Here is a 7,267-nt window from a genome sequence, read left to right on the forward strand (position 1 = left end):
GCGCGAGGAGGATTCGAACCTGCGAACAGGTCTGATGCTCGCGCGCTAGACACAACGGCACAGCGTCGCTGCTGACATGATCCAGGCGAAGACTTTATTATACTAGTACACGCAAGCTGGGCCGGCAGCTGGGCCAAGCAAAGCCTGCAATATTTTAGGAAAATTCATCATGTCTAAGAAAATGTTCACCATAAATTACAAAAAATTCACCTCGCATTATGTCAAAAGTTCATCATATCTTAAGAAAATTGTTCAACATATATTAAAAAAATTTCAGCATATATTACCAAAAGTACATTATATTAAAAAAATGTTCACCATTTGGAAAGAAAAGTACATCATGCATTAAAACATGTTCTCTATATGCAAAAAAGTTATCAGCGTACGTTAGAAATTGTTCATGTGCATTTGAAAACATGTTCATAATATTACTAAAGCAGATCTTAAAAAATGTTCCAAGTGAGTTAAAAATCCAGGAAAAAAACTAACCCAGTGAATGAAAAAAGAAGAATTATTTTTCCCATTTGTTGTACAGTTCATCCGGTAGGAAAAAACCGGGATTACCAAATAAATTTGTGAAATGAAAAAGGGTTTAAATATTTATAGAAATAGTTCATTGATTTTTGAAAAAAAATCAAAATTTTGAGAAAAGTTCATCAAATTTTGAAAAACACTATCTATTGTGCGAAAACTTCATTGTTTTTTTATAAAGTTCATCGATTTTGAAAAAAGTTTGTCGATTTTGAAAATAACTTCAATGATTTTGATAAATTCACTGATTGTGAAGAAGTAAATTGATTTGAGAAAAAGTTCATTAATTTTGAAAAAAGTTCATCAATTTGAAAACAATGCTTGTGATTTGGAAAAACAACTTAACGGATTTTGGAAAACATCTCGCGAATCTAAATAACGAAAAAATTTGAAAAGAAACGAAGAGTAAAAGGCAGCAAGTGTGTAACTGAACAAAAAAAAATATTGAAGGCTTTGCTTGGGCCAGCTGCCGGCCCAGCGTGTATGTACTAGTATAATAACTGTTTCGCCGGTATTATGTCACCACCGATGATATGGCGTTTGGTTAGCGCGCGAAGCCGCAGAGCTGCAGTCGCGTGTTCGAAACCCCCTCGCGCGGGATTTTTCGTTTCGGTTGTTTAATTGTTCAATTCGCCGGAAATAAGTCCGTGAAAAACTAAAATCCCTCTCAACAGCGGTTTTCCTGCGAAAAAAATGGGCATTTATGTGATTACATATTAAGCTAGGGGATTTTTCGTTTCGGTTGTTTAATTAATTGTTCAATTCGCCGGAAACTTTTAAATAAGTCCGTGAAAAACTTGCGAATGGAAAAAATCCCTCTCAATAGTGGTTTTTCTGCGAAAAAATGGGCATTTATGTGATTACATATTAAGCTAGGGTTTTTTTTGCAAAAAACTGCCATGTAGGCACCTGACATGCAGGCCCCCTCGGTCAGATACACTCAATACGTATTTATATGCGTTTTTTTTGCATGATAATACATGTCTCATTTATAAAATAAAGATCCAGCTACAAGGCACGTAAGCACCGACATTACAGTACTGAAAAGATAGGATAATCCTATGCATAATACCAGCGTCTGTTCCTCTCCTCCAACACCACCGAAGCGACCACCAAAAGAAAAGAAAACAGATTTTTCGTTTCGGTTGTTTAATTATTCAATTCGCCGGAAATAAGTCCGTGAAAAACTAAAATCCCTCTCAACAGCGGTTTTCCTGCGAAAAAAATGGGCATTTATGTGATTACATATTAAGCTAGGGGATTTTTCGTTTCGGTTGTTTAATTGTTCAATTCGCCGAAAACTTTTAAATAAGTCCATGAAAAACTTGCGAATGGAAAAAATCCCTCTCAATAGTGGTTTTTCTGCGAAAAAATGGGCATTTATGTGATTACATATTAAGCTAGGGGTTTTTTGCAAAAAACTGCCATGTAGGCACCTGACATGCAGGCCCCCTCGGTCAGATACACTCAATACGTATTTATATGCGTTTTTTTTGCATGGTAATACATGTCTCATTTATAAAATAAAGATCCAGCTACAAGGCACGTAAGCACCAACATTACAGTACTGAAAAGATAGGATAATCCTATGCATAATACCAGCGTCTGTTCCTCTCCTTCGACACCACCGAAGCGACCACCAAAGGAAAAGAAAACAGATCACCTCTTCACCCCGAGCTCGACGCGGCTCCATCGCTGATCAGCAGCTTTACGGACCTCGAAAGTAGTTTGCCAGAAGCAAAACCATTGCCGTTGAAAGAATCAGACCGGGGCAACATGTCCCCGGACACGCCATCGAACTCTAGATCTGACACCCCCTCGCGCGGGATTTTTCGTTTCGGTTGTTTAATTGTTCAATTCGCCGGAAATAAGTCCGTGAAAAACTAAAATCCCTCTCAACAGCGGTTTTCCTGCGAAAAAATGGGCATTTATGTGATTACATATTAAGCTAGGGGATTTTTCGTTTCGGTTGTTTAATTGTTCAATTCGCCGGAAACTTTTAAATATGTCCGTGAAAAACTTGCGAATGGAAAAAATCCCTCTCAATAGTGGTTTTTCTGCGAAAAAATGGGCATTTATGTGATTACATATTAAGCTAGGGTTTTTTTTTGCAAAAAACTGCCCTGTAGGCACCTGACATGCAGGCCCCCTCGGTCAGATACACTCAATACGTATTTATATGCGTTTTTTTTGCATGGTAATACATGTCTCATTTATAAAATAAAGATCCAGCTACAAAGCACGTAAGCACCGACATTACAGTACTGAAAAGATAGGATAATCCTATGCATAATACCAGCGTCTGTTCCTCTCCTCCGACACCACCGAAGCGACCACCAAAGGAAAAGAAAACAAATCACCTCTTCACCCCGAGCTCGACGCGGCTCCATCGCTGATCAGCAGCTTTACGGACCTCGAAAGTAGTTTGCCAGAAGCAAAACCATTGCCGTTGAAAGAATCAGACCGGGGCAACATGTCCCCGGACACGCCATCGAACTCTAGATCTGACACCCCCGCACGACAACGACGTCGAAGGAGGAAACCAGAACCGTCAGCCACCAACCACAAACTCAGCACGGGATGCACCATCTTCCAGCTATCACTTACGCAAACAACCGTCTGCACGTACTCCTGGATGACAAAACCTTCCTGCTCCACCATGACGTCAGAGACAACGCCACAGCAACGGGGACAGAGCAGAAGGAGAGACACACCTGATGAAGTCGCCGCCGCCGCCTCGCCAACATCACCCATGAACCCTAACACAGCCGATCTGAAGGATCAACAATCACACGATGCCATCAACTCCGAGACGCCGCCATCAACGGCACCGCCGGTGTGGGAGTGAAGCTGAGGCAGATTTATTCGTCCGGGCGCCGCTCCCACCACCCCAACGGCGCACCATGACCTACAAATCCAAAACCTAACTACAAAACGGAGGAACGGGGTCTCCCTCCCTCCCGCCGTCGGAGCAGCCGGAGGGAGAGGGGGCGAACGCCCTGGCCGGCTGAGATCGGAGGAAGAAAATCGCCTCCCTAGTCGCTTGGCATGGCGGCGGCTAGGGTAGGAAAACTATCCCGTATGGGTCCCCGCTTGTCTATTCCTGTATTTATATGCGGTTTAGACTTTTTGTTATGGTTAGCATCAAACGTGGTACTGACATGTAAAAATTAGCAATCGTGGTATCAATCTACATGTGATGTCCCAATTGTGATACTTTTGTACAATTAACTCGTGTGGTTCAGTGGTGAAAAGTTTCTACACATGCAAAATGCGTGCAGAGTGGACACAGTAAATGTTGACTATTGTAATTCTAGTTTTTTTAGGGGTATTGTAATTCTAGTTGGTTAGGCTGTTTATAAATGTCCTGACATTGAGATAAACCGAAAACAAAAAGTGTTGTATATGAACCTCATGCAAGATCATGTGCTAGCAGAAAATGATAACCAAACAAAAAAGAGCTTGGGCGTGCTTTAGATGAAGAAGGTAAACGAGTTGTGCACAATTATGAGATGGTTGGTGCCGGTATGGTCATTGTTATAGTTTGCCGATTGCATATCTGGTCGCTTTGTGGGTCTTTTTTCCTCGCCTACGCATATTTTTAGTCTTATTTGGCTTTGCTAGTTGTCGGCGTGTTTTCATGTGTTTGTAAGTTCATGTCGACTGTGCATACTAAATACGCAGAGACCAAATGTGTGCTCGTTGTATTTTGTATTCTGTTGATGCTTCGTTCCGAGTCAATAAAATTTAACTTTATTAAAAAAACGAGTTGTGCTACTATAGTTCGAACATGTGCCAATCATGCAGGCAGCAGACCCTTTTTGCATGCACACCGAAATGCAGATTATGGTTGGATGGTTATAAGGACAGTGGTATCCTCAATCTATCAGGGCTCAATTAGTAGATTTGACATTGATGCTTGCACTTTTTGGATTTATTCCAGGCCTTCCGGCAATATGCATTCAGGAGGAGGAGCTGTCCTGTTGACTGCAAAGACGTTCGTGACGACGTCGTCAATATCAAAATAATATGTCGGCTCAGTCTATTGAAGATGTTCATAGAGGTAAGATGTGCGTGCATGTGTTTATATAGATGAGTATATGAGTGTATATACGAGCGTCTGCGTGCAAAAAAAAATGCAAACTATGTGAAAATGAATTTGACAACGACCGGTGAGAACTTAAATTCTCGACCGTATTTGTTTTTTTAGCAAAACCTGCTTTACTTTATTGATCAAAAGTTCACAAAAACAGGTAAAACAACCGGATGAGGATCCAATCACACATGTCGCCCCTGATTAAGGATGACAATTTTATCCATGGACATGGATATCCATGGATATCCGACCCGAATGGATAGGGTTTGGATATGCTTTTCTGTCCATGGGCAGCGCCCAAACCTGGCCCGATTGCTCGTGGGTAGGGCATGTATATTATCTTGTACCCGTGGGTATATCCAAACCCGACCTGATAGTATGACTTAATGGACAAAAATCGGCTATCCATACACCACAGTTACATGTCCCAGTGCAATTTTACACTTTGTTATCCAAAACATGCAAAAGAAATTACACAATCCCCATCATAACTTTTATTTGTTGACATTCAATACCCTCTGTAACATACCCCAATGCCCTTCCCTTTTTTTATCTCCTTGTTAACTGACTCATCATTCTCATCTGTTAGAAAAATACTAAATGATTTTATGTTGTTAGTGGAGGTTGATTTACCATAAGTGAAGCCTAGCATGCCACAAAGTGAAGAATGGAAGATCTTATGTTAATATTGTGTTATTTCTTATTTATATGTCTAGAGAGGACCCAATGGATATCCAGTGGGTATGGATATCCATCGGATTTGGACATGGACACAATTTTTCACCCGCGGATTTTTTTCATAGGTGGGCAAAGGCTGTCTTCATGGATATGGATATGGATTTGATATTGTTCAACCCGATCCAAACCCGACCCATTGCCATCCTTACCCCTGATCCAAGGAAAGTGCATACCTAGCTAGTACATGAGATTCATAGTTCGACGTCCTCGACTCATGAATAAAAACACACGAAAAAATGTAGTGCACCATGATTTTATATCCCTAATCACTCCACCATAAACACCACCTGATGATTCATGTATGTGTTTAATAACAATCTTGCAATCCTATGCAATATGAAGCTGCTGTAGTCCAAAATCTTCTGCCAGAGAAAGAGCTTCTCGACAAGCCACTGCTTCAAGAGAAGATGGTGAAAGGATCGATATACTCCCTCCGTCCCAAAATAAGTGTCTCAACCTTAATACAACTTTGTACTTACTCTAGTGCAAAGTTGAGACACTTATTTTGAGACGGAGGGAGTAGTTGACTAGAGGGGGGAGGGGGGTGAATAGGTAACTAACAATTTTTAGCTTTTCTTTACCAAATTTAACTTTGCATCAAAGTAGGTAGTCTAGATATGCAACTAGGTGAACAGCCTATATGATGCAACAACAACAAGCACACAAGCAAGAAAGGGATATAACACAAGTAAGCTTGCAAAAGTAAAGGCGCGAGATAACCAAGAGTGGAGCCGGTGGAGACAAGGATGTGTTACCGAAGTTCCTTCCTTTTGAGGGGAAGTACGTCTCCGTTAGAGCGGTGTGGAGGCACAATGCTCCCCAAGAAGCCACTAGGGCCACCGTATTTTCCTCACACCCTCACACAATGCGAGATGCCGTGATTCCACTATTGGTGCCCATGAAGGCGGCGACCGAACCTTTACAAACAAGGTTGGGGCAATCTCCACAACTTAATTGGAGACTCCCAACGACACCACGAAGCTTCACCAAAATGGACTATGGCTCCGAGGTGACCTCAACCGTCTAGGGTGCTCAATCACCCAAGAGTAACAAGATCCGTTAGGGATTAGTAGGGGGAATCAAATTTCTCTTGGTGGAAGTGTAGATCGGAGCCTTCTCAACCAATACCGAGCAAATCAACAAGTTTGATTGGCTAGGGAGAGAGATCGGACGAAAATGGAGCTTGAAGCAACAATGGAGCTTGGGGATGGAAGAGGTAGTCAACTAGAGGAAGAAGACACCCCTTATATAGTGGAGGGACAAATCCAATCGTTATCCACTTACTCAGCCCGCGACCTGCGGTACTACCGCTCCAGACAAGCGGTACTACCGCAGGGGCTCATGGTACTACCATGATGTGCCGCGGTACTACCGCTGCAGCGGAGGGGCTAGTCCAGGCCAGATCCGCCAAGGCTGAGAGCGGTACTGCCGCTGACGCGGTACTACCGCTCCCCCTTGCGGTACTACCGCAAGGCCAGGATGGACTAGGCTGGGAAGGGCACGGATGAATAAAAATACATCCGTGTCTACTTCCGCTGAAAATCGAACGGTGCAAAAATCCGACACGGTACTACCGCGCCTGGCTTGCGATACTACCGTGCAGGGAGCGGATGTAAAAAAATTACATCCACCCCTACTTCCGCTCGTGCTACTGAGCCAGACCAGGACTCATGGTACTACCGCGCACCTGGGGCGGTACTACCGCGTAGGGCGCGGATGTAAAAAATTACATCCGCCCCTACAGCCGCAAGAGAGGCTGAGCCTGGCCTGAGGCCACGGTACTACAACTCCATAGGAGCGGTACTACCGTGGGCGCCTACGGTACTACCGCGAGGGCTTGCGGTACTACTGCAGGGGCCTGCGGTACTACCGCTCCTAGGAGCAGTACTACCGCATGCCTCA

This window comes from Triticum dicoccoides, chromosome 5B (assembly GCF_002162155.2).
Source record: "Triticum dicoccoides isolate Atlit2015 ecotype Zavitan chromosome 5B, WEW_v2.0, whole genome shotgun sequence".
NCBI classification, from domain to species: domain Eukaryota; kingdom Viridiplantae; phylum Streptophyta; class Magnoliopsida; order Poales; family Poaceae; genus Triticum; species Triticum dicoccoides.